At 37.9% G+C, this 15,827-nt stretch overlaps 1 pseudogene; it reads right to left on the bottom strand.

Annotated features, from left to right (window-relative positions):
* Nucleotides 1-311: 311 nt before the first annotated feature.
* LOC136148302 (uncharacterized protein C14orf119 homolog) lies at nt 312-710 on the bottom strand (annotated as a pseudogene).
* Nucleotides 711-15,827: the final 15,117 nt, after the last annotated feature.

Here is a 15,827-nt window from a genome sequence, read left to right as displayed (position 1 = left end):
CCATCCCAATCCAGCTAAATTATAAAAACATGACCTTTAGTAAGGTCATGACCTTGTACTCCCTGATATCCCATGGGCCAATAGTAGACTTGAGTTATAATGTGTAGATTCCTTTTGGTTATAGTTGCAAAAGAAGTCTTGAAATTTTTGATGGTTTGACATTTCTTGGAAAGAAGTAAGCTAGGAGGCAGACTGCTGATCTGGATTTGCTCAGATGGACACCATTCCCATATCTTTAAGTGATACATCCAAAGTTCTCTCAGTAAAGTTGTGGCCATGACTCCACTAGCTCTGACTATCTTCTTTGATTTTTAATGCCTATTGTTCTTACCAGCTGTAGCAGCCACTGCTTGGTAAAATTCTGCCACGAAGTCTGGCTCACTGACCTCCAGCTGCCTGAGACATTCATTGCATCCTGCTCAGCCCAGCCTCCAAACCACTGATCCCAAAGATGCAGGTGGCATTCAAAGATACAAGGTGGTCAGTTTGCCCTAGACTCTCCAGCAGCAGCTGCAATTTTCCAGGTGCTGTAGAAAATATTCACGCTGAGGACCTGACCAGCTAGCAAGTCACTGGAGAATACACGTCATCTCCTGGGAAGTGATGTAAGACATTGAGGGCAGGGAAGAGTTAGAAACACTGTCTGGTACTGAGGGTAAAGGAGAAGGGAACAACAGTGGCATGGAAGAGGAAGATGATCCCAGTGGCATCCTCCCCCTTTTTCTCACAGGGCACCCAGATACCATCATAGGAGTGTTTAGACTCCAGCTGTCACCACCACTTACATGTTTCTACATTGCAGTCTTTGCTTTGATTACAACACTCTTCTCCCCTCACTCTATGACACAAACATAGGCAACAGAATAAGAACAAACTGTAGAGTTTAGGAGCATTTCTAGGAGATTTGTGTCCCTGGTTCTGGATATAGATCTTGCACACAGCAGTGTTCTCCTAGTGCTTCCTAAACAAAAGCTTCTAAAAATACAAATTTCATTGTCAATTTCTTAAAATTCTTCAATGTCTTTTCTGAGTCTATAAAATGAAATACCAAACACACTGATACATTGAATAAGTGCTTGTTGATTTTGCTCATTATTACCTCTTCAGCATCATTTCTCTCCACCTCATCCTGATACTTCATACACTGGGTATACACTAAACAATTTTCAGGGCAGTTTTTCTCAGGTTTCTATATGCTGAGGTGTGCTGCCAACTTTTCTTGGAATATCTTTAAGAACCAGCTCAAGGGTCACCTCTCCTCTTAGGTTTTTCCAGATTCACCTCGCCCTACTCCTAGCACACTAGACACTCTTCATTTCCCATGCCTGGGTCGGTAACTCTGTTATTGCACTCATTACATTTATCCTTTTATCATCTTCTTCTCCTACTAGATTGCAAGCTCTGTTGAACAGGAACTTTGCTCAGTTCATCTTTGTATTTCTAGCACCCAGTACATTGCCTGACACATAACAAGCACACAGTTAACGAATACTTTTCTTTAAATCCTTTGATTTAAAAGTGATTTCAAGGTTTAATATTATCTTTTAGATTGATTATTTTCATTATTAGGAATAATTTGTAGGTGGTGACTCTTTAAAGTGCAAAAACATTAATAAAGAACAAATTCACTTATTGAGAAATACAAGGGATAGGCCATGAATTTTAAAGATGTCTATTAGTCCACAACTTCCTGTGGATTAGAGTCACAATGATAAATAACTGATCACATTAGACCATTTGCTCCAATCAAAATGAGGCAAATAAATGCCAAGTCAAAGCACATCTTCAATTCACATTTGCATTCTGAAGAATTAGCCATTCAGGGAAACTATTTGTTTTTATTTCCTTCCACATCTTGAGACTACTTGAAAGTCTTCAAAGGAGTGATAAGACATAGAGTTTTTATTTCAAACTGTTTTATAAATCAAAATGATTCTGAAACTCTGACATTTTTACAACTTGGGACCTACATTTTTTACTGACCTTTGTGTGCTTTTTTCAATAAACTTTTCCTCACATTTTTCCTTGATGATGGACTCCACTTCAGGACATTTAAGTTCCTCTACAGTGACAAGAGGGCTTCCCAAGTGGCTCAGTGGTAAAGAATCTGCCTACCAACGCGGGAGACACAGGTTCGATCCCTGGGTTGGGAAGATCCCCTGAAGAAGGAAATGGCTACCCACTCCAGTATTCGTTCCTAAGAAATTCCATGGACAGAGGAGCCTGGTGGGCTACAGTCCAGGGCGTCACAAAAGAAGCTGGACACTACTTAGCAACTTAACCACAACAACAGTGACAAGACACATGCCGATTACTTCAGAAAGAATAAAAGTACATGAGGACTGCATAAACTTAGGAGAGGGCACTGTGCTATCACGATAATTGAAGTTGTCTACCTAATAATGGCACTTTAGAAATCACAAAAGTTTTGTTGAGCATCAGCAGAGCTATATGTATATATCACAAAGCCCAGAAGCTGAACTCTTCCTTCTCTGCTTTGGCATTAAAAGTTGAATCATAAAGACAGGAAGAGGTCTAAGACAATATAGTAGAGAGGTCCTGAACTCATCTCCCCCCATGAACACACCCAATGTGCACCTATATACAAAGCAACTCATCCTGAGGGTTGATTGAACAGCTCTACAAATAGAAGGACCACATAGAAATTGGTAGGAAAGACAGAGAAACACTATACACAGAAATCTCACCCTTGACCACACGACCTACAACAAGGGCAGATATTATTGAGGGATCTGAGTGCAGATTCCTCCACCCTGAGACACAGTAAAAATATAAAATAAAAACAACAAACACACTACTTTAAAGGGCACCTAGATTATATGGAAAGAAATCCATTTACTAACCTTAGAGCTCCTGCTACACTGGCAGAGAACTACTGGAACTCTCTCTAATATGAGAGGAACTGGCAAGGGCCACTGTTTGAATCACCTCCAGAACTCTCCATGGCCCACAGCCACCCACCTCCCGCCATCCTACCAAGATAGCCTCAACATGGCATACCCAGGGACTGCTCCCAGCCAGAGCCTACTCCTATTCTAGCTGTTCCACCAAGGCAGCTTCAGGATTGCCTTCAACTCATGCCCACCCTAACTCCTGCCAACCTGCCAAGGCAGACTTGGCACAATGTACCTTGAGATTTCACCCACCTCACACCTGCTCCAGCTCCAGTGAGCCTGCCAAAGCTAGCAGGTGCAAACAGTCTACATAGTAGACAGTCCCATACAAGGCCACTCCTTCAGAGGAGGAGAGGTGGCTATTTTGCATAATTCATAGAAACAAATGCCAAGAGTCAAACGAAATGAAGAAACAGAGAAATATTTTCTCAGTGAAAGAACAAAATAAAACACTAGGGAAAATCCTAATGAAACAGAGGTAAATATTTTATCTGACATAGAATACAAAGAAATGGTCATAAGGATGCTCAGTATACTTAGAAGAGAAATGGAGAAATACAGTGAGATTTTCGATGATGACTTAGAAAGTATAAGACAGAACCAATCAGAGCTGATGAATACAATAACTGAAAAAGGGAATCAATAGCAGATTAGCTAATACAAAAGAGAAGATCAGCTACGTGGAAGAGAGAATAGCAGAAACCATCCTATCAGAAAAGCAAAGAGAAGAAAGATTTTTTCTTTAAATAAAGGGAATTTAAGGGACTTCTAGAGAAACATCTACCATGCTAACATTTGCATTATAGAGGTTCAAGAAAAATAAGAGAGAGAAAGGGGAAGAATATATGTTTGAAAACATAATGGCTAAAAACTTCCCTACTCTAGGGAAAGAAAGAGACAGTCAGGTATAGGAAACCTAGAGAGTCCTAAACAAGATGAACCCAAAATGATTCACACCAAGATATATCATAATTCAGGAAGCAAAAGATAGAGTCTCAAAGACAGCAAGAGAAAAACAAGCAATTCCATACAAGGAAAATTCCATAAGGCTATTCAGTTCAGTTCAGTTCAGTTTAGTCGCTCAGTCGTGTCCGACTCTTTGCGACCCCATGAATCACAGCACGCCAGGCCTCCCTGTCCATCACCAACTCCCAGAGTTTACTCAAACTCATGCCCATCGAGTCAGTGATGCCATCCAGCCATCTCATCCTCTGTCATCCCCTTCTCCACCTGCCCGCAATCCCTTCCAGCATCAGGGTCTTTTCAAATGAGTCAACTCTTGGCATGAGGTGGCCAAAGGACTGGAGTTTCAGCTTCAGCATCAGTCCTTCCAATGAACACCCAGGACTGATCTCCTTTAGGATGGACTGGTTGGATCTCCTTGCAGTCCAAGGGACTCTCAAGAGTCTTCTCCAACACCACAATTCAAAAGCATCAATTCTTCGGCGCTCAGTTTTCTTCACAGTCCAACTCTCACATCCATACATGACCACTGGAAAAACCATAGCCTTGATTAGAGGGACCTTTGTTGGCAAAGTAATGTCTCTGCTTTTTAATATGCTGTCTAGTTTGGTCATAACTCTCCTTCAATTTCATGGCTGCAATCACCATCTGCAGTGATTATAGAACCCAAAAAAATAAAATCTGACACTGTTTCCACTGTTTCTCCATCTATTTCACATGAAGTGATGGGACCAGATGCCATGATCTTAGTTTTCTGAATGTTGAGCCTTAAGCCAACTTTTTTACTCTCTTTTCTATTAGCTGATTTGTAAGCAGACACTTAACAGATCAGAAGAGAATGGCAGGATATATGTAAAGTGCTGAAAGAAAAAATAATTACAGTTCAAAACACTCTATCCGGCAAAGTTACAGAATTCGGAATTAGAGAAATAAAGAGTTTCCCAGTCAAGCTAAAATAAAGTTCATCACCACCAAACCAAACTTACAAGAAATGCTAAAGGATTTCCTTTAAGTGGAAAAGGTCACAATAGAAATGTTTAAATATATGAAAAAAGAACCTCACTGGTAAAGGCAAATATATAGAAACGGTATGAGATCAGTTGCTTGAAAAGCTAGCTTTAAAAGGCAAAAGCAGTGCAATCAACCACAATGAGCAGCCCAAAAGATACTCAAAATTAAAAGATTTAAAATATGATGTCAAAAACATAAAATGTGAGGGGAGGTAAAAATGCAATGCTTTTAGATGGCATCAAACTTAAGAATATCAGCTTAAAATAGATGACCATGTATTCAGGTCGGTGTATACAAACCTCATGGTTAAACAAGAAACTTAATGATACACAACAATAAAGAGAAAGGAATCCAAACAAAACACTAAAAGAATACATAAAACCATAGGGAAGTAACCAAGAGAAGAAGATGAGAACAGAGAAGAACTACAAAAACAACCAGAAAACAATTAACAAAACGGCAATTAATATATACCTACCAATAATTACTTTAAATGCAAATGAATTAAATTCTCCAGTCAAAAGATATAGGGTAACTTAATGCATTAAGAAAAAGACTCATCTAATATGTTGCTACAGGGGACTCAACTCAGCTCTAAAGACATAAAGAGGGTGAAAGTGAAGGGATACAAAAAGATATTCCATGCAAATGGAAAGAAAAAGAAAGTTGGGGGAGTAATACCCATATCAGACGAAATAGACTTTTATAAAAGACTTTAACTAGAAACAAAATGGGCATTAAATAATGATAAAGGGGTCAAAACAACAACATATAATAACATTTATACACCCAACAAAGGAGCACCTGAATATGTAAAGCAAAATATAAACAGATATAAAGAAAGACACAAGAATACAATAACAGTTCTACTTACACCAATAGATCATCCATACAGAAAATCAATAGGAAAATACTATGAACAGGCAGATTCTTTACTGTCTGAGCCACCAGGGAAGCCCTATAAACAGTTGCCAGATGCCATCTAAGCGGATAACCTAGAAGAAAGAGACACATTCCTAGAAACATAAAATCTTCCAAGACTTCCAAGACTCTATCTTCAGAATAAATAGAAAATTTGAACAGACCAATCACTAATAATGATATTGAATCAGTAATTTAAAAAGTAACTCTCAACAAACAAAGGTCACAGTACTAGATGGCTTCACGGGGGAATTCTACAAAACATTTGAAGAAGAGTTATCTATTTTTCTTAAACTATTCCAGAATATTGAAGAAAAGGGAATACTTTTGAATTTATTCTATGAATCCAGCGTTACCCTGAACCAAAATCAGACAGACACACAAACACAGAGAAAATTACAGACAAATATCCCTGATGAGCACAGAAGCAGAAAGTCTCAAAAAAATTTAGCAAACAGAATGCAACAATGCATTAAAGTAGAATTTATTCCAGGAATTGAAGGATGGTTAAGTAGCTGCAATCAATGTGACACTACATTAACAAAATAAATGATGAAAGTCATATGATCATCTTAATAAAGAAAGAAAAAAATGACAAAATTCAACATCCATTTATGACAAACACTCTTAACAAAGTGTGGCTAGAGGGAACATACCTCAACATAATAGAAGATACATATGACAAATCCACATCCGACTTTATGCTTAACAGTAAAAGCATGGAAGATTTTCTTCTAAGATCAAGATAAGCATGCCCAATTCACAACTTTCATTCAACATGGCATTGGGGAGTCTAGCCAGACAAGAAAAAGGAATAAAAAACAACCTAGAGGGGTAGGATGGGGTGTGAGGTGAGAGGGAGGTTCAAGAGGGAGGGGACATATATACACCTATGGTTGATCTTTGTTGATGTATGACAGAAACCAACACAATATTATAAAGCAATTATCTTCCAATTTAAAATAAATAAACTTTAAAAGAGGGGAAGAGGGCATTCAAATTAGAAGGGAAGCAATGAAACTATCACTATCTGTAGATAACATGACTACATATAGAACACACTAAGACTCCACCAAAACACTATCAAAACTAATTAAAGAGTTCAGTAAAGTTGCAGGATAGAAGTTTAATAGACAGAAATTTGTTGCTTTTCTGCATACTAAGAATGAAATATTAGAAATGAAGAAAACAATCCACCCAATGTTGCATCAACAAATAAAATACCTAGGAATAAATTTAACATAGGAAGCAAAATATCTTTACTCTGAGAACTATAAGACATTGATAAAAGAAATTGAAGATAACACAAATAAATGGAAAGACACTCTATGCTCATAGATTGTAAGAATTAATATTGCTGAAATGTCCATATTACCCAAAGCAATCCATAGATTCAGTGCAATCCGTTTTGAAATACCTATAGCATTTTTTAAAGAACCAGAAAAAATAATTCTAAAATTTGTATGGAATCACAAAAGACCCCAAAGAGCCAAAACAATCTTGAGAAATAACCAAGTTGGAGGTATTACAGTCCCTGATTTCAAACTATACTACAAAGCTATAGTCACTAGAACAGCATGATATTGGCACAAAAGCTGAAACACAGATAAATGGAATAGAATAGACAGCTCAGAAGTAAACCCACTCTAATATGGTCAATTAACCTACAATAAAGGAAGCAAGAATGTACAATGGAAAGAAACAGTCTCTTCAATAAATAGTGTTGGAAAAACCAGATAACTAATTGCAAAAGAATCCAACTAGACAACTTCCTCACACCATAAACAAAGTAAACTCAAATGGATTAAAAATTTAAATGAAAGATGTGAAAACATAAAACTCCTAGAAGAAAACATAAGCAGTAACCTCTTTGATGCTGGTCTTAGCAATGTCTCCAAATATCCCATGGCTACAAAAGCAAAAGTAATACAACTAGTTCAAAGTAAAGAGTTTTTGCACAATGAAGAAAACCACCAACAAAATGAAAATGCCACCTACTAAATTGGAGAAGATATTTGCAAACAATATATGTGATATCCAAAATATATAAATAACTCATACTATTCAATATCAAAAAATAAACAACCTGACTTAAAAATCAGTAGAAGACCTGAATGGACATTTTCTCAAAAAAATCAGATGGTCAACAAGCACCTGAAAACATACACAACATCATTAGTCATCAGGAAAATGCAAATCAAAACTACAATGAGATATCACCTTACACCTGTCAGGATGGCTTTGTCAAAAAGACAGGAAACAATAAAAACTGGCAAGGATGTATGAGAAAAGGGAAACCTGGTGAACTATCAGTGGAAATATAAATCAGTACAGGCACTTTGGAAAATAGTATGGAGGTTTCTTTAAGAACTAAAAATAGGGCTTCCCTGATGGCCCAGTGGTTAAGTATTCAACTGCTAATGGAGGGGACATGGGTTAAATCCCTGGTCTCGAAAGATCCCACATGTCATGGGGCAACTAAGCCCATGTGCCACAACTACGGAGCCAGTACTCTAGAGCCCGCAAGCTGCAACTACTGAGCCCATGTGCCACAACTACTAAAGCCCATGATCCACAGCAAGAGACGCCACCGTAATGAGTAGCCTGCACAGCGCAGCTAGAGGACAGCCCCCTCAGGCTGAAGCTAGGGAAAGCCTGTGTGTGTGCAGCAAAGATCCAGCACAGCCAAAAGTAAAAATTAACAAAGAAGTAAATGTAAAAACAAAACTAAAAACAGAAGTACCATATGATTCAGCAATTCCACTTCAAGGTATTTATCTGAGAAAAACGAAAACACTAGTTCAAAAAGATATATGCAGCCTATGTTCATTGCAGTACTATTTACAATATTCAAGATATGGAATCAACCTAAGTATCCATCATTATATGAATGGATAAAGAAGATGTGGTATGGTGTGGTATAGTGTATGTGTGTAATGGAATATTACTCAGCCATAAAAAAGTGAATCTCACCATTTGTGACAGTATTATAGACATAGAAGGTGCTATGCTAAGTGAAATAAGTTAGAGAAAAACAAATACAATATGATTACATTTATATGTGGAATCTAAGAAACAAAATAAAAGAACAAACAAAACAGAAACAGATTCATAAATACAGAGAACAAACTGGTAGTTGCCAGAGGGGAGAGACATGGGAGGAGAGAGAAACGGTGAAGGGAATTAACAAGGTACAAACCTCCAGTTGTAAATAAGTCACAGGAATATAATATATACATAGGGAATAGAGTCAATAATATTTTAACAATTTTCCATGGTGACAGATGGTAACTAGCATAATGAATAAAAATATTAAATCACTATGTTGTATACCTGAAACTAATATAATATTGTATGCTAATTACAATAATAAAAAATATTGAATCACAGAGTCATAGAGTTTCAAGGTTGGAAAGAAATCAGAGGTCAATTAGTGCAACTCCTTTATATGAATGAATCCCCTTCACAACATTCATAATAAATGCCCTTCAGTCTCTCCTTAAATCCCTTCATGATAGTGAATTTAACCTTTTCCCAGTGCCTCAGGTAAAAATAAGCACATCTTATTACATTCCAGACAGATTTGTACCATTTATAACAATGGTTATTTTCAGCATTGTGAAACCTATCAATTTGATTAGTATGAGTCATAGGTCTTTCATCTCCTTTGTATATAGAGAAGGGAAAAAATCAATTATGGAGCATTCAAGGTTTTCATTTCTATTTACCTGCCTGCCTATAAGCTACTTCTTTCAAGAATGAATATTCTGACTTAGTGAAATGACTTAAAACTGGATGCAACAGCATTATTAAAATAGAAATTCAAAATCCTGAAAAGAAATGCTCGACTCAAAGGCTAATGTAGTTGCTGGCACTGAAATTAAATTATCAGTGGGCTTTCTACAAGTCAGGACAAAAGGAGAAACAGTAGCTTACAGCTCTCTTTATATAACAGAAGAAAGTATACCAACTTTCCATTAAATGAAAATTTTTCTTAGTTGTAAAATTGTAAGAGAAATTTCTCATGTAGCAGCTTGTAAAAGAGATTTATTTCTGTTTTCTATGTGCATTCATTTTTGCCCTCTAATGTACTGCCAAGAATACTGCTAAACATCCCTTAAACTTTTACAAAAATCTCAGAACCTCACTCCAGTGCTAAAATTCCATTGACTATAGGGGACAAAGCACAGGCACTGGTTAACTACCTTTCCAAACGGGACTATCAAAAACACTGTTTGTGGAACTTCCCTGGAGGTCTAGTGGTTAAGAATCTGCCCTCTAATATAGGGACTCAGGTTTGATACCTGGTTGGGGAACTAAGATCCCACACACTGCAAAGCAACTAAGCCTGCGTGCTGCAACACAATCAATGCAGCCAAATAAATATTTCTTCAAGAATTGTTGTTTGTTGTCAACATTATGGGACATTAGCTTCCATATACGCCCAACTCTTATCTTAGTTAATGTTGTTTAGTCACTAAGTCGTGTTTGACTCTTGGTGACCCCTTGGACTGTAGCCCGCCAGGCTCCTTCTGTCCATGGGATTTCCCAGGCAAGAATACTAGAGTGGGTTGCCATTTCCTTCTCCGGGGGATCTTCTTGACCCAGGATCAAACTCTTCTCTTGGCAGGTGGATTCTTTATCGCTGAGTCAGCCAGGAAGTCCCTCTTATTTAAGTAGGTGGGGACACATGAGAAACTAAGCTAATATCTTCTATGGAATTACCATCATTCCTTCACTTCTCTTGCAAACAACTACAGTTGGGTGATCACTGGGCACAAAATGATGTTCTTGTGAACTGAAGAAGTATACAGAGCATGGTGAATGGTGAGCAGACAGTGCTGTGAAGGTCTGCTGGAATATCTGATAAGACTTGGGATCTCTCAAAAAGAAACTGACATTATGTAAGTAACATGTTATTTAAGCTGGCCTTGATGCAGAGGTAATGTGAAGAAGGTGGGGTTTCTCACTTGCTCTTGAAACACCTCAACTATTTTCCCAGAAAATGCATTATAAACCTCTGTATCTAAAAAGTTACCAATGAGCAAACTGTGTCTTTCTATAGTTAAGCCCCCATGGTTTTACAATACTTCTCTCCATTCTTAGACTAAAGAATTAGAGGAAAAAAAAAGAGAATTACGGGGAGGGGGAGGTATACACAATGATTATTTCACCTTTGAAGGCTTTTTGGTGCTAAGACATCACAAAAGGCCTTTAGTAAAAATAGATTACTTTCCTCACAGTGATCATCACAGTGCTTTAGACTTTACCTGGACTACCTGGTTCTACCAGTACATTCTAAATAACTGAAGACAGATTTTAACCTCCTTCCCCACACCCACAGCCAGTCAGACCAAGCTCTGCTTTCTTCTCTATGGCTAGAAAAGGCATTAACTCTAATCTGTATTTCATCTGTGTAAATTTGATAGCTCCCTTATTATCATTGTTTTTGTTTCTACTGTTGAATCTGGATTATATCTAGAGGTCCCTTGAGGTCAATAAACTAGATGCCATTCATACAAATTAGTTACTATAAAATGAATGCAAGTACAATAAAAGTAACCTTCATATCAAATGAGGCTGTTTGTACACTGGTCAATAAAATGTATTCATGGTGTTACCATGGAGAGAATGAGAGAGATTTCAGGCTTACTCTAAAGAGGGCATACGTACGTCTTTGAATGAGTGACTCAAACAAATGACTTGGCTTCTTATAGAATTAGAATAAATTAGATACACAATTGTTTAAAGCTAGGATATTACAGAGACATAACAGTAATGCTAATATACATGCTGGCAAGTGCAAATAAGGACGCTGATCATTATTTCACATCACAGTTTATTATGACATGCAACTGCCGGAAATCAAAGTCAATGCTAAGAAAGAAAAAAAAAAAAAACTACCCACAGCATAATCTCCTTTTCATTTTTAGCCATTCTACCCTGCAAGTTCCCTTTTTGATTAGCAGGAAACCTGAGAATAGAGGGTAGAAAATAATAATAAAAGAAGCCTGTGAATTATTGGATAATTTTTAAATGCCATGCCACCTTGCAGGAGAAACACCATTTGAGACAAACAGATATTTCCCTAGAGCAGTTTAAAATAACCTAAAGCGTACATATGGCATTGGTGAATGGATGACTCTGAGAAAGCTCTCTGCTTTGGGAGGCTGAGTGGCACAAATACCCTGTGTGGAAGAAGTTGGCATAGCAACTCTGCATTTACAGTGGTGAATCACAGAGTAAACAGGTGCATAAAACAACTACTGGAATGTGTCTGCTTCTCTACAAACTGGTTAAATCTTGTAAAGCAGTTTTTTGCTTCTCTTTTCAAGAAACACAAATTCTTCAGTCTAATAAATTGATGCAGTTAGTTTGCTGAATAGGAGAGGATATTCATGACTCCTGGGAAGATTTATTCCCTGTACTTACCCTGTATTAATAAGGGGACATTTACACTAAAAATAAGTCATTTCCTTCTCATAGTAGACACAATTCTCTGTTGACCGGAAAATGATGTTAAAAAATAGCTTTCTGTGTTTGTTAACATATGCATTCCAGAGAAAAGAACTGCTTACCTGTTGACAACGGGTCCTCTGAAATGTGGATCATATGGCCTTGGAGTACCTGCATTTAAAATAAAGAACTTTCTAAGCATGTAAGCCAATGAAATGGCAAATAAATATACATAAAATATGAATAAAGAAAAATTCACATATTAGCCAGTCCACTGCTTAGTGCAGTGTTGAACTCATTCTTTGGTCCAGTGAAACATCAGTTATACCTTGGATACAGCTGTCAATCATTTTCCCTCTCTCCAGCTAGAAGCAAGTCTGGGAAGAGCTGTTAAGTACCACATTCTTAGGCACACTGTGTACATATCTCTCACTGTTCTGAGCAGCAACATCATAGATCACAGCCAAGAGAGCAAAACATGAAGCCCTTCCACTCTGCAAAAAATGCACTCTACCATCTGCCATTTCCAAGTATAGCTGTGTACTTGTGAGGGACACAGAGTAACAGAAATGTCTGCTTATCTTAGCTCTCCCTTTCCTCTCAGTACACGAAGCTTTCCTTTGAGAAACTGGAATACCAGTCACCACGGGTCTCTGCCATGTTGGCTATATGTTATGCAAAAATCATTATTATATTTTACTATACAAATGTTATTTTTATTGCTTTTTATCATTATTTTTTAGATCTACTGGCAGACTTGATACCATCTGAAGAAATGCCCTAGTCATTCACTGTTGTAACATGAATTGTCATATATTACCCTTGCCTTTATTTTTTTCTAATTTTTATTAGTTGGAGGCTAATTACTTTACAATATTGTAGTGGGTTTTGTCATACCCTTGCCTTTAAACAATACAAAGTAGACACAGAATGGCCTTTTCCCCCACATGTACTGGGTACACCCAGTAACAAGTTCTGTAAAATCATTTCTGGCCAAAGGTTTATATTTTGCAATTCTCAACCCCCTGACTCTTCTCCCCCAACCAAAGGATTCCTGCTCCCTTCCTCTATAAAAAGGCCTGAATTAAGGACAGAATTTCAAAAGGGTCTAGAAAAAAGAGGCCTGTGTGTCAGCAATCTGACTCAGCCTGTACTCAACGGGGAAATTAGACCTGAGGGCTCCAAAGCCTCTTCAGTGTAATCACAGGCTGAGGGCAGAACAACAGGAAGGAGAGGACAGACTTGGAACAGAAATCCAAGAGCCAGTCAGTCAGCAAGTATTCATGAAGCACCTGTTATACATTGAGAGCTCCGAGGGCATACAGAAGATATATAAGGATGCTTCCTGTCTTGGAGACCTCACAGTTGGTGGGCAAGATTGACATATTAATTCATTCAACAAACATTTCTTGATAATCTTTATATATCAGGTCTTGTATTATAATACACAAGCAATGAATAGACTGTGTAAAATAATAAAGTACTAAATTGTATGGTACTAGCCTGAAGTGTTGCAAGAATTCTGAGAAAGTAAGTTTCATCGAGGACTAGAGCAGTCAAGAGCATTTCATTCAAGAAGTGAGATTTTTGTGAAAGATTAGAACAAAATAAAAGGGAAAAGAGAAACATTCTGAATGGATGAAACTAGAATTCTGTTAAATTCAGTAACTACATATTGATCGCCCATTATGTGCTCTGCATTGAAAGGAGCACTGCAGGGAATAGAGGGCTTAGTGAAACACAGCCTCTTTCTTCAACAGGCTAACAAAGTGGTGAGCAGGGAAAGAAATAAGAAAAGACCACAAGTCATAGAAAACAAGACAGAATATGATACCATTAGAGGGGGTACAAGGAAAGCATTAGGCGCATTCTAAGGAAGGAAAGGTCACATTCAGTTGAGATTATTAAGGAAGAGTTCCTAGAGTCACGGTATCTTGAGATGGACAAGCATGACGTCATAGAGTTAGGAATGAAAAGCAAGTGCACATGGATGGTGAAAAGATCAGCCTGATTAGAATCCTAGATAATCGGACAGAAGGAGGAAAACATAAAGCTAAATAGATAGTATGGAACCAGACTACAGAAAGCCTAAAAAACGAGGAACAGAAGGTATTTTATACATCCTAGGCCAACAGGGAGTCATAGAAGGATTTCTTTTTTTGTCTAGAACTATAACTTAATGCAAAAAAACAGTAGTTTCATCTTTCTCACGTGAAGATGAGCCATTCTGATTTTAAATGTTACTTCATTCCCAGATCTCATGTGAGTTTTTCTTGTAACTTGGAAGGTTGGTAGCAATTTTAATCTGACTTTTCAGATGCTAGTTGTTCACAAGCACAAGTTGTCTGAGGAAATACCCAGAGCTCAGAGTTGAGAAGGGCCAGTGGCTACAGGACACACTTTGGGGATCCCCCAGGATAGGGGAATGCTAGGCCTCAGCTTCTAGAATAAACCTTAGGTTTACTTTCATTATTTCAAGTTGTCATTTAATGGGACAGGTCTCTTTCTGATACAAATTCTGCACATTTACATCCCACGTCTTTGGGCTCCAGGTTGGGTATTGACAGTCACGGACCTTGGGTCATAGGATTTTCAACAAAGGAATGACATGGTAGAAGCAGGGCTTAATTAAGGAATAGTCTAGTGGCAGTATATAAGTGCTATCACAAAGTGCAAAGTCAAGGGGACCAACTAGGAACCTATTGCAATAACAGAGGTGAAGTCATGTGAGCCCCACCCCAAATGGTGGTGGAAGTAACGGAAAGAGAGTTTCATCCGTCATCACAGAGCAGTCATGAGGCTTAGGGGTTAGGAGTAACAGTTTTGGAGTCAGACTGCCTATTCTCTGTCACTTACTAGCTGTGACCCTAGACAGATCATACCACTTCTCTGAGTCTCAGTTTCCATATCTGTAAAGGGTTAGTCACTGAGTCATATCCAACTCTTTGCGACCCCATGGACTATAGCCCTCCAGGCTCTTTTGTCCATGGGATTCTCCAGGCAAGAATACTGAAATGGGTAGCCATTCCCTTCTCCAGGGGATCTTCCCAACCCAGGGATTGAACCCAAGTCTCCCGTGTTGCAGGCAGATTCTTTACTGTCTGAGCCAACAGGAAATCCCATATATCTATAAATGGGGATGACAATAGTATCTACACCATAAAGATGTTATGAGGATTAAATGAATTAATACTTGTAACAATGCTTAAAACAGTGGTTGACACTTAGTAAGCCCCTATGTATATTTATTCTTAGTTAGAATTACATGAAAAAGATAAAAAGCACTTGAGTGGTAAGACTTACAGTGTGAAAGAGAGATGTCAAAAAAAGTCCAAATAAAGAGATTTCAGACCTAGAAATTGTGATTCTCAGTTACTTTTGGTCTTTTACCTCAGTTTAAGGTTGATGTTATTAAAACAGTTGGGAACGTTAGCAAGTGGAAGAAACTGTAAAGTTGTTATGAGAAAAAGAGCATGAGGCTGATTCAGCTCATGGGGACATCTAATTGAAAGTCTAGTGTTCAACTTAAATCAAGAAACCGAAGTCTTATGGAGAAGGAGA

The sequence above is a fragment of the Muntiacus reevesi genome, chromosome 1, assembly GCF_963930625.1.
Source record: "Muntiacus reevesi chromosome 1, mMunRee1.1, whole genome shotgun sequence".
Classification (NCBI taxonomy): domain Eukaryota; kingdom Metazoa; phylum Chordata; class Mammalia; order Artiodactyla; family Cervidae; genus Muntiacus; species Muntiacus reevesi.
The sequence above is the reverse complement of the archived record's forward strand: the minus strand, read 5'-3'. Positions and strand labels throughout refer to the sequence as shown.